The sequence below is a fragment of the Sinohyriopsis cumingii genome, chromosome 4 (assembly GCF_028554795.1).
Source record: "Sinohyriopsis cumingii isolate HCF-2022 chromosome 4, ASM2855479v2, whole genome shotgun sequence".
NCBI lineage: Eukaryota > Metazoa > Mollusca > Bivalvia > Unionida > Unionidae > Sinohyriopsis > Sinohyriopsis cumingii.
The window spans coordinates 119114809-119133626 of NC_142964.1; the positions used below are offsets into that span (position 1 = coordinate 119114809).

An 18818-nucleotide genomic window follows, 5' to 3' on the forward strand; every position below is an offset into this window, starting at 1 on the left:
AGAAACAGAAAATCTTCCCTGCCATGTACCATTTGTGTTAAAAACACACAAAGGTATATGGACACCCGAGAATAACACATTTAGCTTTACCGCGTCAATTAATGGAGTATATCGAATATTTTTTCTCTCCGTGATAAGATTCAAGATAATATCCTTGGGTCACATCTATGACGAATTTTTTAATATTTTGATGATTGCAAATATCGAGGACACATTTATACTAGAACCGCCAGATAGAACCACGACAGAACCAACCGGTTATGTTGTAATTATCGAATATTTATCCGGAACATACCACGCAATTGGTTAGATAACCTAACTAATAAATGACCGCATCGGATTACCGATACAATCAGGCGCGTTCATGGCAGGATTCGCTAAAAAAGCTCCTCGACGAGTATCAGGTAAAAATAAAAAAATATCAACGCAGATTAATTGCCATCGATGTCGCCGTGTACGCGGTAAGCGCAATTATCGCCGGCGCAGGTATAATCTTATCCGCGGTAACAACAATCGCGCCGATCGTAGCAACGATAATAATCTCATCGACAACGACAATAGCCGGTGTTCTCAATATTATCGCAAAAAAAATATCTTCATGCACAAATGAAAATTGTCTCTATACACGAGTAAACTATCCCAGGTCAACGAGGCGTATTCGAAATTATCATCGCTGCTTTCTGAGAGTCTCAACGACGGCGTTATATCCGATCTCGAATTTTCCGTGATGGTAAATATCTACTCTGAGATTGAACAAATGAATATCAATAATGTCGGAACTAACTCAAATCGTGACAAACACGACACCACCGATAACAACGCTGATATTGGCATGCTCAACCGGGCCAGAATTTAGTATCGATTTTGCAATACCAATTAGCGTCAAGGAAATTGCGCTGTCACAGTTACGCGTCTATAACAGCTGGCCCAATGTTAGGTCGAAATCATTCGGTAGATTATCATCGAATAATTCGCTTGTTTTTGCCAATAAAAACCGCCCCGATGGAACTCCCGATTGGATCGTCGTTGGCATACCAACAGGCAGTTACGAAATTGAGCAACTAGATAAGGAATTTACCAGTAGGATATCAAATATAACCGGCGATGCTAATCCAGGAATAAAAATATTAGCACACGAACCAACGCTGTCATCGATAATCGAGGTAAAATCGCCATATATCGTTGATATTTACCAGTCATCGATTAGGACAGTTCTAGGTTGGCCCGAAATCACACCTCTGGTAAAACCAGAAAAACCAGATTTTATTATTCCAGGTTGGCACGAAGAAGCTCCTCCAGAACTACCGGAGCCAAAAAAATCAGATTTTACCATCGACGAAGGATGGTACGGAGATATCAGACATAAACCTATAATCCACAATGCCATCAATCTCATGAATAGCCACAAATTTAACTTGGTGATGTTCGCTTTTACTTTTAGGGACGAAAGAATTCTCTCGTGGTTGTCTCTTCCTAAAATTTCCCCCGGTGTGAAAATCTTCGACGCTACCAATATTAACAGGATAATAACCCCCGTAGACGGTATCTTGATAAGAAGAACCCTCGACGAATTTATTCAAGAACATAAATTACAATTAAATTTATTGCGGGAATCCTTTCATGAATGCATCTTAAATAAATCAGGTTCATGTAGCGAAATTATCGAACGCGTGAAGATTTTAAATCAACTCGCGAATGATGTTGAATATTATCATGGTATGTTCATTCGGGCGATAATCGACGATATATCAATTGCCGATTATGTTCTTCCTATTAGCAAATTCGAGTTGATCAGAAATTCAGGAGAAAAACAAAAATTCATGACAGTATTCGGATTAACCGAGGAAACGCTACCAAATTTCAAATTTCCCGATTATGATGTTGATAAAATGAGAAAATCCGTCGTTGATACCATCGATGATTTATTTCCGAAATTACATGCCGCGTGGACTAAAAAAATACAATCAGAATCGATTCTCAAACATAATAATGATCAAACTGGAGGTGGACGGCATATCTCGCCAGGTATCGTTAACATAACGGAAGTTATCGCGATTTATCTTCACGCGGATGTCGTTGAAGGTAGCTACAACGTGGATTCGTCTGTGTCAGAGCAGGCACAGCAGGGATTTATCTTATACTCGTTTTCACCTAGCGCATCTCCGGGTTTTTTGATAATAAAAGAGCCAGTAAATCCATTTTACCTGCGATGCCACAATCGATTATTATCGAAGATAAATTTCAAACTGACGGATCAAAACGGAAATTTGCTTGATATACGCGGAGAAACACTGAGTATCAATTTGTTGGTGAGATCGTAATCTTTCCGCCAAAGAAAAATGGCCAAAAAAATAAATAAAAACCAGGAAATTTTTCAAAATTAGTAAATTTCTTAATTTTGATGTGGTAAATACCCGTCAAATTGAGTAATTTATATAATTTCGTAAATCTGTTGGGGTAAATACCCGTCAAATTGAGTAATTTATATAATTTTATGTTTTTGATGGGGTAAATACCCGTCAAAATTAAGAAAATTGCACAATTTCAATAAATAAATTATTTCGGTAAATAATAAAAAAAATTAATAAATATTAGAATCGGAGATTCTTGAAATTAAGAAATTTGTGTAATTTTATGTTTTTTATGGGGTAAATACCCGTCAAATCGAGTAATTTATATAATTTCGTGAATCTGCTGGGGTAAATACCCGTCAAATTGAGTAATTTATATAATTTCGTGAATCTGCTGGGGTAAATACCCGTCAAATTGAGTAATTTATATAATTTAGCAAATTTGCTGGGGTAAATGGTAGTCAGAAATAAGAAAATTGTGCAATTTCAGTAAAATATTAAAAAAAATAATAAAAATCAGAAATTTTTGTTATTTTTTGTGATAAAATCTTCAGAATCTTTGACGCTAATTTTGAGAATCTTAAGAATCTTTGACGCAAATTTTACTTTCATCGACCAGCTTTTTTAGCTGCCTGACACGCGAGCTGGTAATTTTTCTTGACTCATACTCGTCTGATAAACTCGACCTAACTTTTTCTACCAGCGTCGATAATTTAACGAAATCCTCGATTTGATCATCGCTGACAGTCGCAAGCGATTGGTACATCGCAATCTGGATTTTCTTTATGAACTTGTATTCGGACGGTAGCGTGTACCTGTACTCGAGCTTCCCCTGAACAATTGTTTCAAATTCGGACCGGATTTTACCTGCGTCCAAATCTGAGGATAAATTTATGTTTTTTTTTCAGATCCTCGATAGCTTCGATGATATTGTTTATATTCTCCTTGTTCATTTATATTATATTTGTAATATTTAATTAATTTTCTTCGGATATTATTGGAATATAAGAAAATTTGATCCAAACACCAATTTTGTAGGAAAATGCTGCGTTGGTTATTTTTTCTGCCACATGTCGCACGGAATTCGGATGAATACCGAAATATTTTGCAGCGGCACTCATCGATGTAAATATAATTTCCTCGTTTGTTTCTCGATTTATCGATTTGACCGCCTTAGCTGATCGTCCGCCGCCATTACCAAATTTAGAGTTTTCACTCTGAGTTACCGCTCGAAGATTGGACAATTTGTTGTTGGCTCTATTTCCGTCAATATGGTCGATAACAAGACCGACTTTTATTGGTCCGTGAAAACACTCGAACACAAATCTATGGTTGTAATAATTTATCCCACTAAAATTATGCGATAAATAACCAAATTTATTAAAACTGCCAACATTTTTTTTTTTGTTCTAATATGTCTAACGATACCATCGGACGACGCTTCGTATCCCTTGATCGTGGGATGAGATTTGAACTTGGAAATCATTTCCTCTGGAATTGTTGATTCTGGAATCACTGATTCTGGATTCATATATGATAATCTATTTGTCTAAATCGTTATTAGCTTGAAATCGATTAATATAATCTTCTTCACATGTTATCACGGACGAGGATCTTTTTTCATAATACCGACGCAATTCCCGATAATTTTTTCCTCCACAAGACAAACACAATCGAGTTTTTCCTCGCGTGCCAACTTGACAAACTAAACATCGCTGTGGTCCTTTACTACCACGTCGAAACGCGTGTATATGAGCGCCGCAATAATCGCCTCTGCAGGATTTGTCACAGAATTTTGTTGAACCGATTGGTATCCACTTGCATTGATTCATTATAATTTAAACATTTGTCTAAAATATAATCATGGATGTATTTGATCTTGATGAGGCAGAATATATTATACCTGAGGCTGATCTGGCGAAGAAAGAATTTTTCGATGACGGAGCCGTTCACACTTGGTCGACATGGAAAACAAATTCCATCGATGCCACAATGAACCTGGAGCGAGCTAAGAAAATAATCGAGTACATAAAAACCGAACACAAAGAAGAGCGATTTATCTTTGGAATAAAATTTATCGCACAAATGCCCGACGATACTTGGATTATTCGCGATAAACGAGATCCAGTGCGTGGCGGTAAGAAAAACGTTATTCTCGATAAAAATTCTAAGCCCGGATTGTTATTGGGAATCGATGGTCCTTATTATGCTAGGGCATATCCATCTAGTGCAGTCGTTTATGGAATTTATCGGCTAAATAATAATCCGGATGTGAAAAATCTACCTGCGATGAAAGAATCGCCGATGAAAAATTGCGTGGCTGAGCGTGTTATCGAACATATGAAAAACGCTCGACGTGGATCTGGTTTGACCCAGTTGAGGTTGGATAAAATTAACGCGTGGGCGAAGACCGTCGCTGATGGTGCATCGGTGGACGATGTAGCTGCGTTGAGTAAAAAACTTAAATTTCCGATCACGGTGAAAACGTTATCGGGAGAAATATTATATTCATCGCCGTATAGATCCCGAGGAGCCCCAATCGAGATTGTCGATCATAATTCACATGCGTGGTCACAGTCGGTAATGATATTTCCGCGGGATCGTATTGTTAAATTTTATCCCACAGATAATAAATCTGCGGAATTTTCCACGGCAGATGCGGAGAATAATAATTCCGATTCCATGTTCAGATTTATCAAAAAATTAAACGCATCTGATCCAATATCGATATGGTTATTCTCGAGTGAAGAAAGATACGATCAGTTTATTTTGCCATGCGGTGATATTTACAGGGATGAAATATTACACGAGTCGATGAAAAATCTCGCGGTGAAATATTCGTCGAATCCCGATCAGTTACTGACAAATTGCTTTACAGTTCCGTTTGTGGCCGCTCATGCCGCTAGAGAAAAAAACTCATGGAAGCCTACGAGGAATGAATACCTCGCTGATATTCAACTTAGTTGTATCGAATACGGCCATGGCGGATTGTGGAATACCAAGTACGATTTCGAAGATATGATTTCCGTTGACATGAGCGCGTGTTATCCTGGAAGTTTCCTTGGATATGGCGATTGTGCCGATTATTTTGCTAAATTCGGCCATCCTACCAGCGAAATGACAAGGGTAGCAATTAACGGACCGTTGCCTGATTTTGTCATGACCGGATTCGCTTGTGTAACGTCGTTCGAGTTTGCTGAAAATTTACATAAAATTTGTTATATTTGGTTCGGCAGGCATTTATCCCAGCGTCGTTGGGTTCCTACAGTGTTGTTGAGATATATGCTAGATTCGTCGATGTTAGTGTCGTTGACGGTGAGTGAGGCGATTATATCGTATAGGAAACAGACCGATGTGTGGTTGCCGACGGACTGTGACAACGCGAAAGATATAGGAAGAAAGATAATCGGTAAATTTACTCAAGGTGGATCCGTTGATCACAAACACCGGCACGCTAGATTATTTATCAACGACGCCAAGATGGATTTTATAATCGCCGATACGGTATCACGAGGAATATTTTGTAATAGAGAGAATATTATGATTGATGGAGCAAAGTTAGGTACCGTGATTAGTTACCTTGATGGAGAATCAGCACAATATACACATTTGCGATCGTCGATGCTCGCTTATGTTAGTATAAATTTACTCTTGATGATAAATAAATTTTCTGATATCGCAGTAAGAGTCGCAACGGATTCATTTTATATCGATAAAAAATACCAATGTAGGCTGGAAAATTTAATCACCGACGGTAGCTCCTGGGGAACTTGGAGGATAAAAAACGAAGATATTCTAGATTATTGTGAAGACGCCGATGTTGAAGATCGCGATGAATTTCATCAAGGTAAATTTGAAAAATCTTCGATTTTGGAAATATCGGCAGCCGCATCTGCATTTGACCCAATTTCACGCAGCAAATTCGTTTACCTAAATGGGCCTGGTGGTAGCGGTAAAACAACGCGAGTAATAAACTTATTTGCGAACTCCGATATGATCGTATTGACTCCGACACATAGATTAGCGCGAGAAATAAAGCAGCGCGGTGTTAATTCTTGCACGTACCATAGCTATTTCAAATACAGCGGTGGATCATGGGACTCGGCACGCATGGGCGATAAATATATCAACAAGATCATAATATTTGATGAGATTTGCACGGTGAATTTAGATATATTAAAATCGATATTAGCTTGGCTGGAAGGGAAAAATACCGCTGTGATAATGTGCGGAGATCATGGCCAACCTGATCCTATCGATGGTGAATCGCCTCACGAATGGCTCAGAAACTTCGTTGACTATTATGAGGAAATCGACGCTGATTATAGATCGACGGATATTTTGTTGACCGAATTTAAGAAATTGATTCGATTACAGCCGAATAAGATTCAGTGTGACGTAATGAGAAGAATAATCGACGAGACTCCGACGAACGACTTTCTAAATTTGTGGCGTCCCGATCATTTGATCGTCGCTAGTAGGAAAATTGTTCGTGATATTATTCAGGAAATGTTATTCAAGCTGCATTGCGAGAAATTTCCAACACTGCAGGTACCGTTATGCTACAGGCCCACTGATACTCGACGACAAAATATTAATATTATTTTGCCATGTGGAAGGGAAAAAAACTTGGTCCTAAATGATATTATCTTTGTTGATATTAATCTCGTTAATGACGCGATAAATGCAGAAAAATCACCGTGGAAATTAGGCTACGCAACAACGATACACTCGTCACAGGGATTGACCGTAGATGGACAAGTTTGGATCGTCGATGACAGAATTTCAAATTTGGTATATTTAGCCGTGTCGAGAGTAAGAAAATTATCCCAGCTAGGACGAATTCGAGTAAATTACCTCAGTGACGCTGGTGGTAGTTGAGTATCTTCTGGTACTATTTGTAATTCTTCTTTGGTAAATCCGCGTTGTGGCGCTAACGAATCTAGGATATAAATAGCTGGTCTTCCTGACGATCTTGTCACGGCAGATATTTTGTGAGTTGTAACGGTCCAGGTTGGGTCGGTTGCTCTTTTTCTTCCTCCTTCAGCCTCGCCTTCTTTATACAAATATCTGACTGTGACGCTACCTAGTACAGGTTGAATTGTGGAATCTCGCTTTAGGGGTATATTCGATTTTGTAATTGCAATTGCGGGTTTCATTGCTATCGTTCGAGTTACTTCGTTATTCAGTGCGTTAATTACATGAGGCAATCTTGATACCCAATCGTGAGATCGATTATCCTGAATAAATTCACGCGCGTATTGGTATCCGAATAATCGTTCTGCGAGCGTTTTATTGAATCTTTCGACGATAGCTTGATTGTGATGAACACCTACAATACCGCGTCGGATTTTCACATTATTTTTTTTCATCAACGAAGTAACCGCGCCAAGAAATTCTCGACCTGGATCAACCTGGAGAAGATTCGGCCATGTTAACGGGGATCGGGAATAAATTTCGCTAAACGCCTTAGCGATCTCCGTTGCTGTTTTATTCGATAATGGCTCGGCTTCTTTATACCTACTAGCGATATCAACGACTGTCAGGACATATTTATATGTGACTCCGTCGACGGTATCGTGAGGAAGAAACATCAGATCCGCTTGATGGACCTCATTGGGGACGCTGACGGTGAAACTCGCGTACGGTATTTTCTTGGGCGGAGGGAGATATATTTGCCAGATTGCCTGTTTCGATAGCCACGATTCAGCGACGGATTGTTTTACTTTAGCGGCTTTGGCAAGTTTGGCAATTGCTGATTTTCCTCGCCAAAATCCTCGCGGAGAATAATATATTTGCTCCATATTATTTACCAGCACCGAATACTAATTTGCCTTTCATCGCGCCTTTTATCAACCAGGATGCCAATTTCTCTTTGAAACTTTTATCAGGAATCGCGTTTAGTGCGTGAATTAGTTTGATATCAGCGAGATGCCTCTGTTGTAAATCTCCGCTGCGATATGCGAGATCGTGATCATAACAAGCTTCATCGATGGCGTTTACTGGATTTTCACCCTGAAATGGTTGGTTATTATCGTCGAGTCTGATATCAAGCCTCGTTCCGGGTCCACAATAATTGTACCCTGGTAGATGCTTCTCTCCGGGATATTTCGCCCAGGGCAGCCCAGGTAGATTTTTCATGGAGGCGGCAATGTCTCCTCCGGTTCTAGTTTTTTTTTTACAAATCTGAACTTGCGTGTCTTGCAAACTTCGCATTCTCCTGAGATCGCATTTCTGTTGTTACGTGTAACGATTTCGGTTGGATTTATCGTAGCTGTGTGTGTGCGACACTTAACACAATATAGATCCATGTATTCTAGTAACATGAATGTAATTGATTTTTCGGCCACGAAACGACGCGAGCAAATAAAACATCACGCGGTATTACCGAATTCGATTAGAATGATAATCATCGGCCCGTCAGGATCTGGAAAGACACAATTGTTATTGAATTTGATCATGCGATGGCTAAAATGGGACAAATTGTATTTGGTTGCACCATCCGTTGACGATCAACGTTGTTATCAAGTGCTAAAGGAATTTAGCGACAATACCGACGAAGGCACAATCGAATTCATCACAGACATCAATGAAGCTCCATCCGTGGAAAATTTGGACGGCGATGTTAATAATCTTGTTGTATTCGACGATGTTATGCTGGACAAGCAGACCAACCCGGCTAGAATATTCTCGCGTGGCAGACACAAGAACACCGAAGTTATTTACGTAACACAGAGATATACGCAGATTCCAAAGGTGATTAGGGACAATTGCAATATTTTATCGGTGTTCAATGGCGTAGACACGCACACGCTGAGAAATATTCATCAGACCTGGTGCAACGGCGACATGGATATAAATAAGTTTAAAAATTTATTCAGCCGCGCTCAGGCAACGCCGCATGGTTTCATCACGATAAATCTTCATGATCCACGAAGTCGGTATCGAATTGGTCTTGATCAAATTTATTCATGAAAAAGCAGCCCAACCATGCAACAAAAAACAACAAAATATTTCCTTCATTTATTTTTCCTGTCTCGGATGCTATATTTACTAACACACCGGCGCGACCAACCGATGCATCCGGTCTGAAATGCATGAAAATTAGCTCTCGTAGAAGGCTTTATTTTTGAAATCTGAGGCTTCTACGGAGAAAGTTCGCGTAGGAAGCTTTATTTTGGCTGGAACGGAAGGTCTGTTCAACTTCCCTGCTGCTCCTGTAAACAACAGGTTGCATGATCCTTATTACGTGGCAAGCTTCCTTTTAATTTAGGTAAGTTCTAAAACTAAAAATTGGCCAGGTGGTTTGTATTGACTCGGATACTATATGTATAACACGTGCTCCTATGCAATATATAATCTGTAAGCAACATGTTTTATGACCCTAGTTAAAATCAATTGATAGTTCATAGGATAGTCCATATCTTAGTGTATTCGTAAGCATACTTCCATTCGGAGAAGAGTTTACTTCCCCAAGGTATGTACTTTTCTAACTGTCAATGAATATATTAATTAAGCTTTATAAAAATAAGGAAATATATCGGGTATTTTGTATTTGGTTCTTTTTTCTTTTTCTCTTCTTTCTCAGCCGTTATCATCTCAAAATGAATAAAGATTTCACTATTGATTGTTTAGCGAAATTGTCATAATGCAGAGGTAACTTTTTGTTAGAATGCGGATTACTCTGTCCGACACCAAACGAGTCAGATAAAATCCTTTAAGAGTGGTCCGTTTATATTCCTGTCAGTTAACGTGGTAGCCCAGTGGTTAGCTTCCTTGACTCGTATAGTTAAAAGAGCAGATTCAATCGCCAAGGGTAAATGTAATGTTTGTAGAATTCCACAGAGGCACTGGTGCAGAAGAAAGGACAAAAGCAAACACTGACAAAAATGATGTACTGTTACGCCTGACAACATATCAGGCCTGGCCAAGTTTTCATTTCAGATTAATCTATTACTTATGAAGCTATGGCGTTCTTACTAATAAAGATGAGTATGCTTATTTATTAGCAGGAAGTAATTTTAGAACAATAAGGATAACGCTGACACCAGAATAAGCAACCACAAGGCTGATGATCCTATACAAGATGTTTGTTTTGTTTTCTTTTGTTATTTTCTTTACATTATGAACAGTATACAGTAGACTTCAAGGACATTGACCCTCGTCTTCGCTAATTAATCAGCAATGAATGATTAACATAATTAACCATATGCATAGGGCAGGGCAGAACAGGAACACTTCCCCCAAAGTTCAGAATTATGTCTGTGTTTGACGCTAAACTCTGACTCTCGGATGGAATTATCCTATCATATGCATACAAAAGATGATGTCAATTGTTGTATAATAAACGAGAACTTTTGTCCTCAAATTAGTGTCGAAACTCAAAAAGGCATATTATGAATACTTGTGTAACTTTCAAATAGCAAAAGGTCCTGTTGAAAATCTCCTTACCGTAATATAGAGCGTAAATTGTTATCACATGCATCAGTCTGCCTTCGTGATACAGTAAAATGCTTTAGCGTTAATTATTATTATTGTTTTAATTTGCTGTTTATAATATGAAGGCTCAAACGCATTCGAAGGAGGCCTGGATAGAAAAGCCTTCACATTTTGCTCAATGTTAGGACAGCGGGAGTTTACTTTGAAGACACTTCCGACATTAATTAAATTCGTTATCTATTTTCTCAATTTTACTAAATAAATGTTAAAGAAATCCAGATCATTAGTTCTACATTGAGAAGCACCAGAATCTATCGAACTCATGGTATACACATGTATGCACAAAAATCATGATAGGTAATGCTGCATTTGCTGGAAATATGTGCATCAAAATGAAATGATTTTAGTGTTTAGTGTAAGTGACGTTTCCAGTACTGACGGAATCACACCTGTTTGCTGTGTCATCCTGTGCAAAAGTCTAGAGACTTGAATTCAATGCACATTTTAGTTTCTGTTTAGGATTGAATAATTCAACACAGAAGTAACATTCTTCACTGGTGAGTAAATCTCCCGGAAAGATAAACCGTATTATTGAAATTGTTAGACACAACTGATTAGCTTAACTATGATAGTGATCAACTGAGAAGATGACAAAATTCATTTGCTTATTTAGATTGTATTTTTTTCATAGCAACTATGAGGCATAAATGTGAAGTTTGGTTACATATGTTCAGGAATCTCCAGGGTGCAATTTATCTTCTAATAAGAGTGTCGTGTAATGGGAAAGGTGAAAGATGTAAAGTGAAAACACAAAGACTCATTTGCCATTCACATCAGAACTTGAAGCTTCCTTGATATGTTTGAACTAGCTAGAATACAATTTCCACAAAAAATCGATATAATAGCAAACACCAACTTTATTTAATTTTTAAATGTGTAACATTTAAATATTTAAATTATATGTCACAAATTTATGTTAATAGCCTCACTGGAGTTCATGCTTATGACGAAATATTGCTCCATAAGTTCGAAAATAATCTTTCTATTCATTCAATAGACGGATTTGGAGAAATTAAATCATTTGTGTAAATATAAACTGAAATGTACCAAGTTATCCCTCACACTTTCCAGGAAAAGTGTACCTATGAATGCATTAATATAGCTCTCTGTGTCGTCTTGAATCTACAAATTGATCTCAGTTATTTCGGAAATGATCAAGAAAACAAATATTAAACATTACTCCAGTTATGCTTTAAGAGCTGAAATATTTGTTATGGTGTTACCAAATTGGGAGGAATCATGCCAAATCCTTGCTATCCTGTTCGCAATGTAACAGTACCGAAAGATTGAATAAAACAAAAGCGAGTAACAACTATGCAATCAGGTTTTATCTGCATACACAGAAGTTTTAACAAAACAATCCTAGATATATAACTTGCAATGTTAAAATTATGGGCATTGTGAATACATTTGTAAAAAAAAAGGGAATCTAGTCTAAATCTGATCGTTTTCCTCTTGAGGAAGATAAAAGCTACATTTTCAGCACTCGATTCCTCACTAAATACTCTAATGTATAATAATAAATATTCAACATGAATGCATTTTGTATGATTCGTTATATAGAAAACTAGTTTACCTTTGATTTCCCGTTTATGGTATTTAAGACATGCCTACACTACTTATGCTCTTTATATATTTCCTTCTTTTTTCGATATATTGAATGAAATCCAGTGCTTCCGTTATAAGTTCAAAAGGGATATTATATTCACATTAAGCACTAGGTTAGAAAGAACATATTGTAATACATTTGGAGTATGCGTATTTGGTTATAGCGCCCAGTTTTAAGGAATTATTTGATTTGTTTGTATTGCTTGTCTGATTATTGGAATTCGGTGCAATGGAAATATTCCTTAGCCCGAAATAATTAGCCAATCACTAGGAGCAAACGTCACGGAGTGAAGTGTTAGTGAGTTTCCATGATGCCATGCTTCACTAGTAGTGAATTCAGGTGAAAACAGAATGAGTGACCCTGTCGTACCACATTCCCTATTAAAATCTAGTGTTGTGCACTGGTGGTGTGACTGCAGTGGCATTATTTACTGTAGGAAACAGGTAAATTACACAGAGGAATAAATAAGAAGTGACTCGGTAGATACCATTTATGTCGCCATGGTGGCAAAGGAGATGTAGTTGTAATGGCGAAATGTGCCAGGAAACCGTGGATTCACTTACCTAAGGTGGCGTAGTTAAAATAGTTCCATGTGTTAGAGGATAGTTGTATAGTTTCTACGGAGTGAACTGCTGGCGGTACGGAAACCTGATGAAGACAAACCATGCAGATGTGCGGCTGATATATATTTGGCAGGTTGTGAGATCTGTGATCTTGCATTGATTAGAGTAAAATTTATGTACAGAACGGACACGTCGGGCCTTTTAATTTACAACTGAAGTTGTATGGAAGTCTTTGGAAATTTCGAGTAAACTTATGGCTTCTAGCGGTAATCGATCCAGGGTTTGACACCGCTCGGTGAAGTAAAGACACTTGGCTTGTGACAATATCACCAATCGGCATATATTATGGTAATTACTGAGAAAAAAATACAGTCATTATCCAAATGAATTAGGTGAGTGGTCATATTGCACGCGTCTGGTTAATTGGAAAATGTGAATGCTTGTTCTCTATATGGCTTGTATTTGGGTCAGACATTTTCGAGATGCATCCATATGACTTTGTTTACAATTATCACTTGGCCTATTGGAATGAAATGTTGATCTGTTTCCCACACTGCTATTGACCCTCTTGTGTGACGACTTATTCATGTTCTGTATGGTCAGTATGCAACACAGGTTACCAAAAATTAACTTGAAAACAACTCGTTACCTAAGTACAGAACATAGGAGGAGATAATTATTGCTACGGAACTAAAATAACAAATAAAACAAACCGGAGGGAACAACAAAATGCCGGAAGAAATACATTCAGAGAGAATGAAATGAATGATTGGAGAAAACAAATTATTATAAAATAACAGCATCGGTATTAAGTGTCGCCGACCCTACCGAAGTGAAACGAAACGCGACCCTCTTCCGGATAACTGACTATTGGGGTGGGGTTTAGCTGTACTTTAAGTCCCACAGCTTTGAAGTTAGAGCAGGGATTTCCAACGTTGTTCCGAATTAAGCAATTTAAAGCGGGCTCGGTAAATATCGAAGTTAATTTCCACGGCCTGTAACATAAGTAAAATCTTCTTGAAATAGTTTTATCCGAAGTAAATGACGAATTTTTCATGCAAATGAACTTTCCAGAAAATGACGAATTTTACTTGATTGCTGTTTCATCCTAAACAAACCCCAAGAGGCTGAACTCCAGTCCATTTTGCTGTATAGGCTATATCATGATTCGTTCGATTCAATAACATTAATATTGTTCATTAGTTATCAAGTCACAGGAATAAAGTCAAAGAAAGTCCTATCTCGAATAGGAGTAGTAGATAATACTAAAGTCTATTATAAATCTAACATTGAGATGTTGCCTAAAAATACAACAAAAGTATATGCTATTCCTAAGAAAGATTTTACAAATATGGCTTTTATTTATTATATAGTGATCATTGACAAAAATGTATTACTATTAAAATATTACAGTATTTTATTATTTGCTAAACCTGCCTCACTCTGTTTGAAAAAAGAATACCTGCCCTATATGTGTCTGGTACCCACAAATTTTAACGGAGTAGCATCACCCTCGATTTGACTGGTACCCACAACATTTATAGATTTTTATCTGCTTAAATTGCACATTCATTAAGCACAAATATCGTATTCATTATAACGATATTAAAATTGTATAATGATCAGGAAATTACTTTTCTCAAAAGTAGCAACCTCAATAGAATTCATTCATTGTATTCAATATTTCGGTGGCCTGTGAAATTTGTGAAAGGGCCGATTGATATAAATAATTTTGTTGTTTTGTCTGTTTGGTTTGGTTTGGTTTGGGTTTTTTTTTACATTTTTTTATTGGGGTTTTCTGATTTTGGGTGTGTGTGGGTAGCTTACCATATAGGAGTATTTCTGGTGGTTCAATCGTTATTTATAAAAAACACAATTTTATGTAAATCTGACATTTCATGATGACATTAACATTGAATTATATGAATTTAATCGGAATCTAACCGTTTAAATTGTGTCCTACTTTTCATCCTAATTTTAGAGACCCATTAGTGACAACAACACTTAGAATCCTAATGACCCAATGACATAAACTACAATTGTCTGCTTCAAACATGTTAACCGTCACCCTGACCCCCAAGTAAAAGTTTCGAAATTCACCACTTATATATTCAAAACGGACTGCGATTTTTTCTTGTCATCATAATGTAGTAGGCTAATTATTGCTTACCTGCAATTACTGATATCTCGTAGTGACTCGTTCAAAAAGTTTTAAATAACTCATCATCACGATATTGTGAGGATTCGTCTTTTGCAAGAGTTTACTTAGATCATATAATGATTTATTCCGGTATGAAATTATTTGACCTGATTAATTATTATTCGATTGTGAAGAATTACAATTAATGATTTTGACAAACCCATCTTGAGTATTTTCAGTATGTGTGCTGTATGACAAACCATTAAGTTTTTCCAGGATTAAGTCATCGTTTAACATACATTACATGATTCCAACACAGTATAGTTTTGATATAGTTCTCTTACGATTAAGCAAAGTAAATTGACATTAAAAAGGAACGGTTGCTTTTCGGTAATAATTTTTCCCTCCTGCTTATGTTAGCTCTGTTCATTTCAATTGTACGCGTAATATGTTTGATTTGTAAACAATATACTACATCGCTCATCTAAATCACAGAAGAATTATTTATAAAGGATGTGCTTTAGTCAGACCGTGGAATTAGTATTTTTAAATAAATGCATTATAAATAAACGCTGTGCTCTTTTCTCGACCGTGGAATTAGTATTTTTATAAATATTTTTATCGAATGAATTAGCAAGTGTAAAACAGTTACAAATGATCATGAACATTTTACTTACTCCTTGCATAGAGTCTCAAAGCTGTATTTACTTACCTGGTCGGGTATTTTCTATCGGTGACTAACGTCTGTATATTGTTACGGTTTGTCCTTGTATGTATGAACCTGAACCCGAACGGGTCGTATACGGCTGGGTAGCAAGTTTTAAACGCTCCTTGGATACATGTCATTCCACTCTACCTCTATTCTTTGTATTTTAATCTTACTTTTATCTTCATTTGAAAATCTCTGTTTGTCTTCCTGTCCTGTTATGTTGACATATCAATTCAAGATAACTGCATACCATCGTTCACAGGTGTTCATGTAAATGAAGTGTCATTTAACATTTCAAAGTAAGAAACTCTATTGATCTTTATGCTCTTGGCCATAAAACAAGTATGAGCAATCGACACATTTTTTATGACTTAGACGACTGTACACTTAAAGACTTACATCTGCAAAATAGTATTGACCATAAGTTTCCAACCCAACTTGTACAGTATCTCCTTGTGTTTAAATAATAAGTTATGATTGGAAGATAATTTGCATATTTTTGTACATTAAATTTTATTCTTAGTCTTCTTTTTATAGTTCAGACCAAGCTTATGATATACCTTTTATTCTTAGGTATGCTTCCCGATCTTTCATGTGCACGTGACATGTCTAGTGTGTTAAACACTACATCACCTGTACACCGTATTGTCCCCATATCGAATACTGTCTATGTAAATCAGGGCTACTTCTGCTAGTGGGTTTTGGTACACAAACCCTAACCTTAACCCGTAACCTTATATTTAGTTGTTTACTGTTTTCCTCTTGTATTTATACCACATATGACGCTTAGCCTGGTTTTTGCTTGATCTGAATTCAGTCCATGCTTTATTCATTATGGACTCTTTTAATCCATTTGATATGCACCAGATGGCGTTTAAAATCTTTCTGTTTCATAAGTCTCATTACGATAATGAGAATGCTTGGTCAGAAACCCTTTTCAGATGCATCCTATTTCTGTCTATAGGTTGTTTACTTTCGGACTAGCACCCTATCAATGTTGGAAGTTGGTGGGGAATGTGTTCGAGGACGGGAGTGCTGGTGGGGAAATTTATTTCGCCCCAGCATTAATTGAGCAAACAAATGCTTTCACGTGAGAGATAAATTGCTTTCAAGAGATCGGATCCTCTCAAAAGGCAATACTAAAAAATGTTATCAAAAGTTGTCTATGATAAAGTCATTTGCGAATCTTCTATGTGCATATAAGATTCGCAAATGACATCATAGACAACGTGATCTACTTCAGCTAGAGGAGTGGAAGAATATCGTCTAATTGCAAGGATAAGGGAATCATACCCTTCTATATTTTAGTAAACAATCAAGTGCCATAATTATTTCAATTTTCAAGATGGCCGACCATAAAATGTTCTGAATGCTATCCTGAAAAGATGAATACAAGAGTAAATTTTGTACTTTACCAAAGAGGACACGAGTGAAATATTGCACTGAACAGTTTTTATGGCGTTTATTTTTCAATTTATGAAATTGGTCCTGATGAAATAGTTCTGTTTCTTCATGCTTATGACTGGATACATATTTGAAGATTTGTGCTAACAGGAAATTCTTTTGATTTCTCACATGCACAGGACATGATCCAAAATCTTTCCATATCAAGTTAGAGCACCAAACACTTAAATGACTGCGGATGGGGTCTGGATTTTCCTTCAAAGTTTACTTTATTTTTCACCGCGAAATAATAATTAAATGGTCTCTTTGCAAAACTGTAATTTGTGGATGTTAAAATAATTGACAAAATTGAATGCACATATGATATCGCAACAGCGTCTACTGAGAAACTGAGCTAAAACCGGCCAAAAGTGTCTGGCTTACTTTCCTACAGTAATCTATATCAGCAACAGTGTGTGCGCGCGCAAGCTAGCGAGCGAGCGAGCGAGAGAGAGAGAGAGAGAGAGAGATTACATTATTGTGTATTGAAAGGTTTGCATCCCATCGACGACATTAGTAAAATGTATGTTATTATCACGGCAATTAAATTGCATCCTTAAAAAATAATATTATTTTAAGAAACAGAGTCCTTGTCTGGACTTCTTTAAAAGCAATTTGAAGACTTTTTACAATGAATGCCACCTTAATTTCACTAGTTTTGGAGATTGTGAATAAAACGGAAACAAATGCAAAGTAAAAGGTATGAAGCTTTTAGAGCTGTGCTCTTTGAACTGCCAATTTTAGGCACTAAAACTAATGAAATTTGCACAAATCTGTTTTGAGCCAACTAGTAAAGTGTCTCGTGTATTTGCGCAGACATGGTAACAAGGCTGTCCATGGAGCAGTGTTATAATTTTAAGTAAATTATTTAGGTTTTCTTTTAGAGCATGCTTCTTGCTTTAAAACCGCTGCTTTCTACGTTTCCACGATCACAAATGTCCTGCCCACTAAGCATGCATAGGAAGCGGAAAGGGTAACACGATACAAATATAGTATTGCAAACTGATGGTTTTGCTTTATTATTACCGGGGATATCATTCTGATACCATCAAATATTGTCTTGTTTTAAGGTGGGAAAGACAGTTCAATATTGGGGGAGAAGTATTATTTCCAATTAAGGTGGCTTGCACATTGTTACGACTATAGCCCAATTGAAAATATTTGGTTTTTTAGTTCAACCGTATTTTGTAATCTAATCTGCCATCGATGTCAACTTCATTTAAAGCAGGATACAATGGTAATGCACAATTTTTCAATACTATCATTTCTAGGTTAGAAATATAGTTGCATACGCGTTGCGTCGAGAGTATTGTTGACTGGCATAATTCCAGTATTGCCCATATTTACATACATTTATTTGATACGTTAAATTGGTTGTGGTTCGTTAACCATTAAAAAAACACTGAACTGAGTTGCAGAAGAAGAGTTAGGTACCGCACTTATTATTTTCTTTTTCTTCTAAAATCTGAAATCCATCTATGTATGGTTAAGTTTTAGCTTGGCT

At 36.9% G+C, this 18818-nt stretch overlaps 1 protein-coding gene across 1 annotated transcript in view; it reads right to left on the reverse strand.

Moving 5' to 3' along the window:
- Positions 1-15997, reverse strand: part of LOC149801986 (hillarin-like) — a 53922-nt gene extending 37925 nt beyond the window's left edge. The window contains exon 1 of the mRNA XM_089956385.1: positions 15875-15997. The gene's annotated coding sequence lies outside the window, so the exon portion shown is untranslated. The remainder of the gene's footprint in view (positions 1-15874) is intronic.
- Positions 15998-18818: the final 2821 nt, after the last annotated feature.